The following is a 16,550-nucleotide window of genomic DNA, read 5'->3' as shown; positions in this document are numbered from 1 at the left end:
CCAGCTAATCCTTCCCAACAGTTACATTAACAGGAGACCAAGCATTCAAACATATAAGCCTGTGGGGGCCACTCAAACCACCACAGGCACTATGAAACTTATTTTTTAGGTGTTTTAGAAAATGATTTTTTTAGGCAATCACTAAACTAGACTAGAAGACCATACAGTTCTATTTGTACTCAGGGTTTGTTTGTGTGTTTGTTTGTTTGTTTTGGGGTTTTGTTGTTATTGGTTTTTTGGTTTTTGTTTTTTGTTTTTTTGAGACAGGGTTTCCCTTGGTAGCCTAGAGATCTGTGAACCTCTGCCTCCCAAGTTCTGTTTCAGTTATATCTGAAAAATAACAACCAAGTATAATTGCTTTGTCATGTCTAATTGGCTATAACTATTCTAAAACGTTTTGGTCTTAATCTCTATATTACTTTCCAACCCCATACATAACATTCAATATATGCAAGATTTAATTGCGAATATCAGTTGTGTAAGACATTTCTACCAAGCCTGAAATAGCCATCTCCTCTAACCAGAAAAGACTTCCAATGTAGTTACTGGGGCACCAATCCAGCCTTAAAACCTTAGTTACACCCACAATATCCCCTGCCAACAAGACTTGCAGCGGTTTTTTTAAAAAATAGAGGAAAAATTGAGGACATGGCAAGCCAGTGACTGGTTGAGCTTGAGACCTATGCCATAAGAGGGAGCCCACCCCTGAGATTATTAATGATATTCTGCTATACTTCCAGACAAATGCTTAGCAGTACTGTCAACTGAGAGGCTTCATCCAGCAACTGAAGAAAACAGAAGCAGAGACCCACAGCCAAACATTAGGCAGAGCATGGGGAATTCGATGGAAGGATTGAAGGAGCCAAAAACGTAAGGACACCACAAGAAAACATACAGAACCAACTAACGAGGGCCCACAGGGGCCCACAGTGATTGAACTGTCGAACAGAGAGCATACTTGGGATGTACCTAGGCCCTCTATATATGTAACAGTAGTGACGCTCGGTCTTCATGTGTGACTCCTAACAACAGGAACAGGAGCTGTATCTGGCTCTATTGATTACTTTTGGATCCCTTTCTCCTAACTGGGCTGCCTTGCCTAACCACAATAGAGAAACATGTGCCTAGTCCAACTACAACTTGATAAGACAAGTTGGTTTGATATCCATGGGAGGCTTCTTCTTTTCTGAGGAAAAAAGGAAGACGGGAAGATGAAGGAGAGGTGAGGTGAGAGGGACAGACTGGGGGGAGAGAAAAATGGGTAACTCTGATTAGGATAAAAAATAAATAGGTAAATTAATTAAAAAAGAAGTGGAGAAGGGACACATTACAGATCAAAGTAGCTATTGCACCAATGTCTATCTTAATGAACCAATGAACCCATGAGTTTTCAGAAAAGGTTCCAAACATTTATACACTGGGACACGCACAGTCAATGTTGGGCCTACATATGTATGTATATATTGTCAAGTGAATATTCTAAGAATATTCTGAGAATATGCACTGTGTAATACTACGCAATGATTAAGAATGTTGCTTTCTGGTATATTTTTCCCATTAACAACAATTATCTGAGGAAGTTATTTAAGTTGTAGAAACTTTATAATTGCAGGCTAACACATTTTTCAGGATTAATTGGCAGTTTTAATATAGAGTAACTATACTTGAGTAGTTCACCAAAAAGTCACATTATACCAATTAAGAAAGGTTTGAAATAGACATGTGCTCTTTCTATATATTTAAATCTGTTTTAGTAAATGGGCTACACAGTTCTACATCTATTCTGGTGTAATCTTTCTAAAGACTTTTCTACAGGAAGCTGTGGAAAGATAGACACCATGTTATGTAAGTCCATCTTCAAAAAACTAAGTACTGGGGAAGACAGAAGAATTATCATCTTCAGGTGAGCTTTCACACTTTGGAAATACTTCTGCATTCTAAAGTGTTTACTAGTTGATTTTGTGTCCACTTAATTTATAGAATACAAACATGTTCTAAGGGATACCCTAGGAAATGACATGCGTAGCCTGACTCCAACGCTTTATTTATCCTGTTGCTTAATGCAAATGCATCCCACAAACTCCTAGAGGAGAAGAAACCACACACTGATTTTCTGTTTATTTGCTTTCTTGATCTAAAGTTTTGTTTCAAACTTGTTTTCATTATTTCTGTTCATAACCTTTACCTACAACTAGTCCTGTTTGGGTTTTCCCTATCTCATTTCTGGGATAGAACCTTTACCCTCATTCCTGAAGATAGTATCAACACAAAATTACCTGAATGACCACAGGGAGTTTATACCTTAGAAAATAAATTGGATGTTAAATAAATTGCTTATTGCTGCCAAAAGATAATTGGCCATTTCTGTTAAGTCCTGATCATGTTATCATTAAACTTTTTCTCTTTCTGTCTCCTCTTGACCAATAGATTGTTATCATTACCTTAAATCAGCTTTTTTTGAGGCTTAAAGTAGCAAAAGCTTTGATTCTCTCTAAAACTTTCAAAACACCTTCTCTGATAAACCTACATGATAAATAATTTTTAACATTAGAATATTCTTACTCAGGAACTTATTAATTCCTTCTATATGAGGCTACCTTGGATTCTGTGAGTAATACTTGTTAATCAATATCTGTTTAAAGTACTCTCTTAATACTGAGTAAGTAATCTATGAGTTCAAAGTTATCATTAGTGTTTAGATTTCCAAACTGTCTGCTCTTTATACTAGAAAAAGAAAGTGTTCAACATTAACTGACTTGAATTCCTCATCATTAGAAATTACTACCATTCTTAGTACTAATTATCTTGTGAGAAGTCATGCTTCAGGAAACTGAAATGTCTGCTATAGTCATCAAAATTCAAGTAGTATTAATCTTAGTTTTCTACTTTCAGTAAGTATGAGAAATTTATTGATTTTCTCCATCTTTCACTAACAGCAGAAACTGAAGCATCAAGAAAGACCTCCAAAAGATCTCAGCAAATCTTTTAGAAAAGGTGACTCAAAATATAAGGATGAATCATATTAGGAAAACTGAATATTCTCAAGACACTTTCTAGAGTTTAAAACTTTACTTCAGTTTAAAGATGTGCATTGTTTACAAAATAAGCACACATATGTAATATGCATACATATATACATACTCACACACAGGAATACAAACATATGCACATTTCCTATTTTCTAATTTACAATAGGAAGTCTATGGGAAATATGAGGAAACCAGATCAATTTTAAATGTAGTAGTCTTAACAGATTTTAACAATTTTCTCTTAATTATGAAAAACATAAATAGTATATGGACTTATTCTTATAACCCACCGAGTCTTATATATTCGGATAGCGTGTGCAGTGATATAGAGCTATGCATTGGAGCAAGGATAGTATGCCAGGATATGAGTGGATTTGATCCAAGCACAATGTATGCATTTATGAATCTATCAAAGAACAGACATAGATAATATGAACCTCTTGTTACAAGAGGTTAATACTTAAATAAAACGGCATCACCTGCCTCATAGTGGTCTCTCACTTTGTAATTTCCTTTCATTCTTAGCTCCTCTGAGCAGCTTTATTCATAAGCCATGCCATGATTTATTAGTTGTCTCACAGAGTTCCTCATTTTGTGGCATTTTCCACGTAAATATATTTAAGTCTTATGCTTGATCACATCTATTTTTTTCTTATTGAGTAAGTCATTGTCTTTTCTCTCAAATCTATCACAGCAGAGCTCAGTGACTGAACAACCTGTGAACTACATACAGTCTTGCCAACACTTTTTCTACTTGGCAGGAAATTAATACCATTTGCAAATAAATCTTGTATAAATTCCAATGGTGAAGTTTCAACTGACCTTCACCATTTCACTGAAACCATTTGATATTTCCCCTGTGTTGGACTTACAGGCATGGAGCAAACAATCAGTCCTCTACATGTTCCTAAGGGAGAAGACTCTAGTCCAATTTCACCATGGGAAGCATGGCAGTGTTGAGGCAAGCAGGATGCTGGGAAGGAGCTGAGAGTTCTACACCTTGGCCTGAAAGCGGCAGAAGCGGACTCTGTCCTACCTCAAAGCCTTGTCTCCACAATGACATACTTCCTCACTTCCTCTAACAAGACCACACCTACTCCAACAAAGCCACACTTCCTAATATTGACACGTCACATGAGCCAAGAATTTAAACATACATGTCTTTTGGGGCCAAAGCTTTTAAACCAACACATGACCTAAACATGACAGTGATCTGATGTCTGTTACTGCTTCTACAGTGTCACCCAAAGTTTCCTGAAATAGTTTTTTCTATGTGATCCATTCTGGAATTGCGGTGTTTTAGTCATTTATTTCTCTGTCGTAGCTGGGGGCTGTTATTACATGAAAAAGAAGCAATGCTTTTTCACTATACTCAAGAAAGACTAGGAAAATTTTTTTCTTTGCCACATCAAAAATACATCATTTTGCTGTTTGTGATCACCTCAGACTAATCTGTGATGTTCTGACAGGGATGATTTGGAGCAATGGCTAAAATCACTTATCTACTCTTTTCTCCTAAGGCAACTGAAAGACTCATCAACACGAAATGTGTGACTTTGATTTGACTGGTGTAATCCTATCTCCATATCAAAATTTATCTGAGCCACACTTTCCTCATGTGCAAAAATAAAGCTAAAATTATCAAAAATTTGACACTGTTTAAAGTAAAATACACAAATGATCCCAGCCTATAAGATATTCAAAGGTTTTTTTTATTATTATTCTCCAGGGTTTTTTTTATTTGCCTGTGCATATATAAACAAAATTTGACTTAGAAAAAAATGACATTGTTCTTAAATGACAAATGATAAAAGAGTTGGAAATATTGTGAGTTTATCTCCGTATAAATATCTGTGAATAAAACAATGCTAAGAGAATATTTGTCATGTGGTTTATAATTAGCCAGGAAGAAAGTAGTCAATTCACTAACACTGCTGATTTCTTTATGTATAAAATAACAAAATATTTTAAACAAGGTAAAATTCTTGGCTTTAATATGCTTACATTTTCATTGAATATATCATTCTTCTAATTTCACAATAAAAAAATAAGTGTTTTTTAAAGGCAGTAACTCTTGACAGTGGTGAAAACAAACTCGTTTTTAATTAGCTGAAGTGTTTGAATTGGTCTGCTTCTTAGCACACATAGTTGTATAAACATGTCTCATTATATTTACTTTCATATCACATGTGTATAGTACAGACTGAACTTCTTTAGTGAAGATTATAGAAGACATGAGATAGAAAGCTTATAATAATATAGAATATACAAACATGATTCATGGCCATTACTCTGATGGCTGAGGAAAAATGTACAAAGTCAAGTTTCATTCTTTATAAAATAATTTTGGGTTGTCATGATACCTTAATAATGGTTTATGTTCATTCATAGGGAAATGCTTCCATAGAAGGCTAACATTTAGATGACCTGGCTTGACTAGAAATTGTGAAAGACGACGGGGAGCCTGACAAAAATTTGAAACAACAAATGAAAGGCACTATCAAGCCTCCACTAAAAGCAGATGTGATGCCTATGAATAAAACGACACCACCAGAGGACTAGACTCTCACAGCACAGACATACACCCAGGGCACAGTGACAGAGACAGTGAACGAGGAGATAGGATGTAGATGTTTGAAAGCACCAAGTCATGCAGGGCTTCATAAATCAGGCTCAACAGTGAATTTTTGAGAAGTCACTGCAAAAGGTTAAAGCAGAAGAGAAATGAGATCTGATTTCCATTTTTAATAGATCACCACTGCCAGCTGTTTTGACAACTGTTTTTAAGAGGGCAGGACTAAAAACTGGAATGTATTTCAAACTCTTGAATTAGTCCAGGTAAACGTGTTGATGATAATTTGGTTGGAGGTAGCAAGTAATCTGGTTTTAATTTTGTATGTTCAAATGTGTTTGGTCATCCCAGTTTCTAGACCCAGTACTTTTTACATTCAACTTAAATGATTCTAGGGATTTTTTTCCTGGCATCTGATGGTCAGCTTAACGCAAAATTATTCATTGACTAATTAGCTGTTGAGTCAACTTTTTGCCTCATTAAATGAAATAAGATAATCCATTATTGAAAACAATATCGCCTTATGAATTACAAGAATGTTTCCACAGCTGTTTGTTATAGAAAAACATTCTACTAATAATTTACATAATAATTATTTTATTTTTATTATTATTTAAACAAATATGATGGTTGTTAGATCCAAAGGAAACTCCAGTTGTCCAGACTCTAAAGACAGTCCATATATCCAGATAGAGCAATCTTGGCCTACTTCAAATGGGACTATAGAAATTTCTGGCAGTTAGATAAAAAGCCAGCATTCCTCAGAAACTTGTGGAACTGGTTCCCATTTGCCAAAGAGCCATTTTCTTTGACTCTGGAAGAAGATGTATATGGGTCTCCATTGACATATACGTGTGTTTGCATATCAAAACCCACGCTGGCCTCCAGGTTCCCACAGCCCCTATGCACAGATACCAAGTTATAGACTCCAAAAACCTAATGCCTCCTGGTTCTTCTCATCTCCCCAGGCTTTCTTCATCCCAGATTCCCTTGGCAACGTTTTTCCTCCTATCCCTGCTGTCTCTTGTTATGTTGCTATCTCTACTGCAGTCTGCTGCTCTCCCAGCTTCCTTAGCCCTGAGCGTTTATGGTCCTTTTTGTTTGTTTGTTTGTTTGGTGGTTTTTTGTTTTGTTTTGTTTTCTTTTTGTTTCTGCTCTGGACTCCTCCAGTTGCCTCTGTATATTTTCAATCTCCAATGAAAAATAAAAACCTTTCCCTAATGAAGTGCCTGTTTCAGTAGTTTCTTGACTGTGCCATTTGCATACAATGGCCTATCTCAGGGTCATGCTTAGGATAAAACAGAAGAACAACAGCAAAAAGACTTTGATTTGCCATTTTGAATTTTTTGTCCATAAAGACAATATAGTTGTATTATAAGAATATTATAAGAACTGTTGGGAAAGAGCAGACTGATAGCATGGTTTTTTTTTTCTTTCTTCTTCTAGCCCGTTTTCCAGATAAGAACATCTCTACTGATTTCTTATTTATGAAATATTTATTGATGAAATTAGGAAAAGAAGCTAGGTGTTTGTAATAATTTGTTACAGGATTTCACACTAAGATTTCATGTATTGTCAATATTTAATAGCTTTTTCATTTTTCTATTCTCTAGAAAACTGGATAACATAAGTATTCCATTATATAGGCAGGGGGAAAAAAAGAAAAGACACAGATAACTCATGTACCTGCTTTTTTAATAAACAAGTTATACTGTTTAATACTTGGTTGACTTTTATTTACTTATATGTTTTTTCTGTGTGAATAGTTTTTAATATAAGATTCACCCAAAACATATTTTCAGCACCTAATAAACTACAGAGATAATGTTATCCAGCATTTTCCTCTAGTTTGTCTTGCATTATGGAAGTGTTATCTCCCGTAGACATAAAAGGCTCTCTTCTATTTTAGTTCCTGAAAAGCAGTGTCCTTTTCTACATTGTTGCATTTAATTTTATAGAATCATGCAATATTTTCTTTTCTTGACTGTCAGTTTATTGAATCTGGCAAGATTTTTTTTTACCAGATGAACACTATTTTGCATAAATTTCAATGTGTCTGTGTACACTAAATTTTTCTTCTTTTTATAGATATGCTTTTTAATTTCTATATATTGGCTATTATAAACAGTGTTATAATGAACACAGAAGTCTAAATTCTCTTCAAAATACGTTCATCCAATTCTTTCGAATTACACCCAGTATTGAGATGGCTGTCACATACATGTGTTAGTCCTACATTTATTTCTTGGACTAGTCTCTATATTTAATGGAAGATGGGGAATTTATATTACCACATCAATGTATAAAGTTTCCAATCCTTTTTATTCTTTAAGAGTAAAGTTTCACTTCCTTAGCCTGTATCCTATGGCAGGTTAATCGAGTCCAGTTTTTGTTTTTGTAATGCGGGTATTTTACAACTTTATTGTTTTCACTTTACCTTTTATCAGTTACTGCTATTATTTTTTTAGATTAGAATAGCATAATATCGCCCATCTTTTTCTTTCTGCACTCCGACAAAATCCATATATTCCTCCCTGATTTTTTCAAATTCATAGAATATATGAATATATATATATATATATATATATATATATATATATATATATATATATATATACACACACACACACACATACATATTCTTAAACACAAATACAACTGGCTCAGTTTATATAATGGTACCTGTATACATGCTTTCAGGGCCAACCATATGGTATGGAATAAGCAATTGCTATACTCTTCCTGGGGCACTATTTTCCTCATCTCAGCATCCTCTTCTTGCCTGTGGTTCTCTATGTAGTGTCGAGGCCTAATGTCTAAGCTGTGGTCCTTGTTAAATTCACACTTGGACAGTCATGCTGTTTGGACTTCAAGGGTGGAGCTTCTGACATTCTTAGGAGACAGTCGCATAGGAAAACTCCCCAACTTTTTTCTTGCCAGACTATCTCCAGAAATTTTTCCCGAGCCCCAGGTACAGGAGTTGTTTTGTTGCTAAATCCACTGTGACTGGGCTCTGCAACTCTGCATTTTGATGCTTTAGTTTTCTCTTATGGTGTCTGTATTTTGAAAAGAGAAGCTTCCTAGGTGAGGAGTGAAGATTACAATTGTTTGTGGGCAGAAGGACAAATATTTAATATGTAGTTAGGGATCATCTTCCTTTAATACAGTAGTCTTATTTATTCTCAAGATCCGTGAATTTATTTGCCCAGGATAGTTGGCTAGGCTTCCAATAGGAGGCAAGATTTCCTTCATGCTGAGAGCTTTAAGACCAATTAGATAGCATTAAGATATGAGTGCTACTGCTGCCCTGTGAGGTGCATGTGCCACACTGGTTGTTATTGTGGTTCAAAGTGTCATGGCTTGGCAGGACTGCTGATTGCTTCCATCATTCGTAAAGTTGCATAGTGATTTCTGGTATTATGAAAGCTAGTCCTCACAGTAGAGGATTTCAGATCAATCACAGCCTACGGGCCTCTGGGACCTGTGTCTGAAGTACATAGTGTCTTCAACAATGAGGACTTAACTTCCACCTCTGAGGAGACAATCAAGGGCAATGTTGGAAACCTTTGGGAAACCCCTAACCAACAACTCAAGAGACAACTTTTCATGCCTGGTGTTGTGATTTAGTGCACTCATTAAATTCAATCTGAAGTTTGTGTTTCTTTAAATACATAGGTCATAGACATTATTCTTTAGTATGCTTCCCCAATATCTCTTTTACTATACTTTTCTGACTCCTAATTTTCTGAATATTTATGTACTTCTGAAAATGTACCTTTTAATGAAAATTTATAGCATTAATTTCACCTTCATATCTATAAAAGTAATTTTTTTTCCTGCTGGCTCAACTACTGTTTGGAAGGTTTACTGCCTCTTTCTGCTAACTCAGGACTGGTCCAGAAAACTTCTAGCCTCCCTGCAACCTAACCCGGGTCTAGAGTTGTTACAGCTTCTGAGACTTATTGATTAATAAGCTCACTTTTGTTCTCTATGAGCTCTGGGCTGGATGCTTCAACTCAGCTGTTCTGCCTCCAACTTTTCCTCCTTCCTTCTGTTTTTCTAAGAGTTGGGCATATCCTATTCGTTCAAACGTTCTCTTATTTGTTACCTTTTCCACCACTCAATTAGACATCACTTTCAAATATGGATGCTTCCTTCTACAAACTGACTTTACCTTCATTTAGGATTAAAGGCATGTCCCACCTCCCCTGGACCTAAGCTTTTCTTTACCTGATACGTGCTCCATGCAAAGATGGCCTTGAATTAAGATCTGTTTGCCCCTGACTCCTGAATTAAAGATGTGTGTGTGTATTGCAGTTGAATCACAGAGACATAGAAGATCTTTGGATGTGATCTCTTGCCAGAGCAGCCATGTTCTGAATTAACACTGCTCTTCATATATCCTCTTCTTGTTTCACAAAATAAGCTAGCAAACATATTTTAGTGTCTCATCTTCCAAGCTGGTAGTACCTCTGACATCATTTGCTGTCCCCATATATGTTAATACTTGGTATTTTGCTAATGTTATTTGAATCTTAACAAAAACGTCACAGCTCAATTAAACAGCACAGTCTCAAAATCTTTTTTATTTATCTTAATTTTATTCACTTTGCACCCCAACTGCAGAGCCCTTCCTCCTCGTCTCCTGTTCTGACCCTCCTGCCCATTTCCTCCTTTCTCCCTCCCCTTTCTTTTCATAAAAGGGGAGCCCCCACCTCGATATCAACCCACCCCAGAACACGAAGTCTCATCAGGACTGAGCTTACCCTATTCCACTGAGGCTAGGAAAGGCAGCCCTGCTAGGGGGAAATTATCTAATAGCAGGCAACAGAGTCCAAGTCAGAAACAGCCCCACCATGTCCATTTCCTAGGGGACCCCCAGGAAGACTAAAGCTACCCATCAGTTACATATACGTAGGGCGCTCAGGCCCAGACCATGCATGCTCTTTGGTTGGTGCTTCAGTCCCCATGTGGCTAGGTAGTTGACTTTGATAATGTTCTTGTGGAGTTCTCGTCCCCTCAGGATCCTTCTGTCCTTCCCCACACACATTTCCCAAGCTCTACGCTATGTTTGGCTGTGTGTCTCAGCATCTGTTTTGATTATTGTGGGGGGGGAGCCTCTCAGAGTATAGTTATGCTAGGTTCCTATCTACAAGGATCACAGAGTATCATTAAGAGTGTCAGGTGTTGGCTCTCTATCATGTGGGACTCACAGCTTGGCCCAGTCATTGGCTGGACATTCCCTCCATCTCTGCTCCATGCTCCTTCAGTTTGCACAGTTTCCTAGTTTTCAGTAGCTGAGTAGTATTCCACTGTACCACAGTTTCTTTATCCATTCTTCGGTTGAGGGGTTTATAAGTTATTTCCAGTTTCTGGCTATTATGAATAAAGATGCTATGCATGTAACTGAGCAAATGTCCTTGTAGTATGGTGGAACATCTTTTGGATATATACCCAGGAGTGGCATGGCTGAGTCTTGAGGTAGAAATATTCCCAATGTTCTGAAAAAACGCCCCAGATTGTTTTCCAAAGTGGTTGGACAAGTTGACATTCCCACCAGCAATGGAGGAATATTCCCCTTTCTCCACATCCTTGCTAGCATAGAGAGGACAGTTTAAATCAGCATTTCTGTATGGTCACTTCATAGCTTCATTGGCACAGATGAAAAGGACTGTTTGAATAACTGGTATATTTTTCCTAAATATTGCAAAAAAGTCATACAATTCATTTTTGAAGACTATGTATTCCAAAACAAAACAAAATAAGAAACTTAAAAAAATATTTCTGAATCATCTCATTAAATAAATGTTTTCATGATGTTTTTTAATATACCTAATACAGCCATCATAGAAAATTTAAGCTTCCGATTGAAATTGGTTATTAATTTAATTGGTGCATGGAGTGTTACATATACATGAATGGTAATGTCATCACTACAACATTGATACTAACAATCATCTCTATGTCAGCATTAGGCAGAATAGCAAGCACATGCCAAGTGGGCAATAAATTCTGTTCTGTTGAATTGCTAGGTTTTATTGCAAAGGACAATTTAATCCTCAGTTTTATTTTATAAGTTATAAATATTAGAAATCCTTGAGGGATTCATTTCAGGTTTAGCTTTTTCAACATGGCTAAAGACCACCTAGCAAATCCATTTAATTTTCCATTCGAAAACTTTATTTGAAAGCAATTTTATTAGCTTCTTGCTCATCCACAACAGTACTTGACTTGGTAGAATAAATTTCAAGTAGCTCACACAACATTCAGAATACACCCTGAAGGTAGTGTATAGAAATAATGGGACATAAGATAGTAAAGCCAGATATTAAATATTCTTATACGTTTTGTCAATGAGTCTTTCTTTACAGCCCTCTCATTTCCACAGTACTTTAGCTAACCTGACATATGTATGTATGCATGTATGTGTGTATACCCAAATTCCTGAAAACAATAAATGGTGGAGAAATCGCATGCTGTATAACTTATGTAAGATCTTCTATTGTACACACACACACACACACACACACACACACACACACACACACACACCAATCCTAAGAGATTTCCTCATTTCATTCAGCTAGTACACAAGCAAAACTAGGGCGAGGATAGCAAATTCATTTGGTTTGTTCTGTTTACTTAAGAATATATTGACTGAACAATGCTGTATGTCATCAGTTTTTGAAGGAGAGCTGACTGCTATTGGTACATTATTTAAAGTAGAATATGTAACGAGGTATCTAGATATTCTCTCGGTCTCAATGGTCTTTTTCCCTGTGAGAAGATTTTCATCTTTCCTCCTCTATATTTCATTTACTACTAAGTACAAGCATCACATGCATTGGTTTTGCTCAAAATAGTTGCAGAATTAATAAAAACAACAAGAATTAGGTAAGGTAAGTGTGCTGCATCATAGAGAGAGTCTGAGAAGATGGGGAAAAAAAGTGCTATAATGAAAGGATTCATGTGGTTTATCTGTTTAGCGTAGACACTGACAGACTCTGTGAGAGGAAAGAACCGTTGAATATGGAATACAGTTAATAATTATTATCTGTGTATGCCTGTAGTTGTTGAACAGACCGGCAAACATGCATGTCTCCATCTGGAATCTGTACTTTCTAGGTTCTAATTGTGCCTTCTTGACCACATCTCTCAAATTATTGGGGAGCGCAAAGCATCTGGACCAAAGAAGTCTTTTGTCCCTTAGAGCCGTTCCATTCCCTGTATTCTCATATGCCATCTTTCTAATTAAACTCCTTGATGCTAATTAAAGCTGAGAATGGAACAAATGCTACAAGATGAATCCAAACTCCCTTCTGTTAAACTTAGTGAGCTATGCAGGCCTGGGCTTTTGAATATTTCCCGTAATTAGGATTTCATTGACAGCCTCACCCTGTCATGTGTACATAATCATCAGCTCCATAAAAGTGATTCCAGATCACAGATCATGAAATACCTGTCTATAATCAAAAGCCTTTTTTGTGTGTGTGCAGTGCTGCAGTGTCCTGAAAAGCTGCGGCTTGGCAGATGGTGTGATGCAGAGTGTAATGTGGCATGCTACGTCTATCAGCCTGTGGTAACCCCTAGGCGTCTTATCTCTACAGGAGACAATGGTGATGGCCAGGACAACATGTGGTGACCCATGGGAACATAATCACATTAACTCCTGACTCTGCCAAAACAACACGTGGCCTTGTTGTTAGCATTTTCTTGGAAGCCAGCATCTACGGAACAGACATTTGTTGGACTGTTAGATTGCTTCTGGTTGCTTTGCTCTTTCTTCCATTAAATTTAGCAGAGAATGTGCTGTGGTGGTGTGAAACTGGAGGTGTCAACTGATGGCCCTCACCTCTGCTGCATGCATGAATGACTGAAGCTTGTATTTGCTAGCTGTTCCCTTTTCTCATGCAATGAGAAGTCTAGGGTTTCTTACTATTTTCTATTGGTGTGCTATAGTAAATACATATATACATACATATATATATGTGTGTGTGTGTGTTATATTACTTCAGAGTTACAGAGTATGACTAAACAGACTTGCAAGCTAATTTTTCAAACATAAAAGACACATGAAGTAGAAATAGAAACAGAGGCATATGAATTTGAATATATTGGATATGAATCATTAGGTATTTTTTCTTTGTCTATTTCTTCCTTCTATTTCAAGGTCCTAATGCATTATTTTATAGTTCAATCTTTATTCAATTATATAGCTAGAATTTAAGTCTGATTATTTTACTGGAGAAAACGACAATTTTCAATATAATACTAAGTTCAAGTATACTTTATAATATATAAAAGTATAAAAGTTTATAATTCATAAAAGCACATGTGCGCCACCTAAAACTTCTTAGAAGTGAAGCAAACTCAGAAGTCTTTGTTTCTCTAATCACTTCTTGCTAGAGACTTAATAAGATGCATGAAATGATTTTTATTCACTGGTATTTGTCTAACCTATGGTGAGATAAATATACTTTTGCTCAACTGAAATTCTTAATCTCATAAATGAAAGAAGGAATTCTAGTGAGGATCAAGCCCTACCCTACTTGGTGCTGTACAGAATTTTAACTGTCAGTCCTGTCTAAGTTCAACAAGGGAGAGATGATTTTAACTTGCTTCTATATGACATTAGTAATGTTGATCATTGTAACAACTAAACTGGGTCAGGTTTTTGTTAACTTTTAATAAACATTTACTCAGTTTCTTTGGTCACTTATTTTTTTTATTGAAAAAAAAATACAATATATTCTAATAATGGTTCCTCCTTCCACAGTTCCTCCCAGATCATTCCCAGCTCACCACTCAACCAACTCCATGTTTTCTTCTTCTCTCTTCTTAGAAAACAAGCAAAATACTGACAAACCATAAAAAAGAAACTGTGTACAGGAAACACACACACACACACACACACACACACACACACACACACACACACACACACACACACACAAACCACACTAGCAAAAAAGAAGTAAGACATTTAAAAAATGCCCAAAAAAAACAACATAGCACAAAATGTCTATAAAATACAATTGACTTTATTTTTTATTGGTCATCTACTGCTGGGCATGGGGTTAATCCATAAATATGCTGAATACATTCAGTGAGACTGCCTAAGAAGAAACCAAGTTTTCTTTTGTAAATGGTTGCCAAGTAAAGATAGATTGTTGGTTGGGGATGGGAGCCTCTGTGTACTTTAACTTTTTTCATGAGAACCTATCTGACTTGATCCTATGCAGGCCTTGTGCAAGCTGTGAATTCTCTATACATTTATATGTACCTTAGTCCTGTTGTGTCTGGAATATTCTATTCCTTTGGATTCATCCATTTCCTCTGGCTCCTACAATGTTTCCTTCTTTATCATAAATCACCTGATGGGAGGGAAATGAGGAAGAGTCACATTTCAGACTGTTTCAAAAATCACTCAGTTGCTACATATGGTCCAATCTGAGGTCTTTATATCTGTTTCTATCAACCACAAGAGGAAGTTTTTCTGATGGTGGTTCTCATGATGACATTTTATTCATAGTACAGAACTATTCCATTGGAATCACTTTATTGCTATGTGCCTTTAAGCAGAAAAATAATATTTGTTTTTTTCCCAAAGTCCATTGAGTATTTACTCTTCGGTCTAGGCAACCTGAGTGTCTTTCATGCATTTCATCCCATTGAGTGGGCCTTAAATACAATACAAATATGGGTGGTTATGGCCACAATGTTTCTATCACTACTGTATCAGAATATTAAGTAGGTGGGTCATCATAATGGGATTCAGGGTTCTCCCCTAATAGCAAGCAGAGTGACTTTCAGTTCCATGAACACTAGTCAGCACGACAGAAGGTCTAGTTAGGCAGCAGCTTAACTTTATTGTGTATAATAAGATATGTAAGTGTTGTATTTGGCAAGAGGGCTTACCATCTAATTCTGGAGAGCAACCAACAGCTTTGGGAATAGCCTGAGATGTCTTGCAGCTTCCATGATGTCCTTTCAGCAAACAGTTCTACAAGATTTAATCTATTCCTGCCACAGGATGTTTCACAAGGTGGTAAAAGATGTATAGATGTGCCCTTTGTCTCCCATGTTATTTGCTGAGTCCATTTAGATTTCTTTTATATGGGTATAGATCTTTAAGAAGCTTCTGCAGTAGAAGGTTTTCAATGACTACTAACCTTATTGTTAGTTGTTCTTCCTTGCATTCTCTTCTTTCTCTCTTCTATCCCTCCCTCGATTTAATCATCCTGATCCTATCTTCCCATCTTTCTATTAATTATTTACTCTATTTCCCCTTCCCTAGAAGATGGCTACTTCCTACTAGTCTCTTACTCTATACCTAGCCTCTGTGGTTATAGGGATTGTTGCATGCCTATAGAAAGCTTAAAATCTAACATCTACATCTACATATCTAGGAGAAAATATGTGATATTTATCTTTTGGGGTCTGAGTTGCCTCACACAAAGATGTTTTTTTGTTTTTTGTGTTTTGGTTACTCTATTTATTTATCTAGACCTTATAATTTCTTTTTTTAACAGCTGAGCAATACTCCAATGTGTAAATCAACACATTTTAATCTATTCTTCCACTGATTAGTATCGAGGTTATATCCGATTCCTGGCTATGAGGAGTAGAATATGCACATGGATGAACAAGTACGTCCGTTGTAGGATGTAGCATCCTTTGACTATATGCCCTAGAGTGGCATATAGTCACTTCAATACTCATTCCCAACTTTCTAAGGGAGTGATACACTGTTTTCCATGGCGCTTTTATAATTTTCAACTGGGTTATTTATTTCATAGTCATTAAGATACTTAATCTCACTACATATTTTTTTAGGTAAAATAATTTCTAAAAGTAGGGTTTGCAAATTTCCTGTCATTCTACTGATTTTTTTATTCATTTTGTTGACCACTTCCTTTATCATATAGAAACTTTGAGTGTGAAGTAAT

The sequence above is a fragment of the Acomys minous genome, assembly GCF_964271855.1.
Source record: "Acomys minous genome assembly, chromosome: 10".
Taxonomy (NCBI): Eukaryota; Metazoa; Chordata; class Mammalia; order Rodentia; family Muridae; genus Acomys; species Acomys minous.
Note: the sequence above shows the minus strand (reverse complement) of the source record.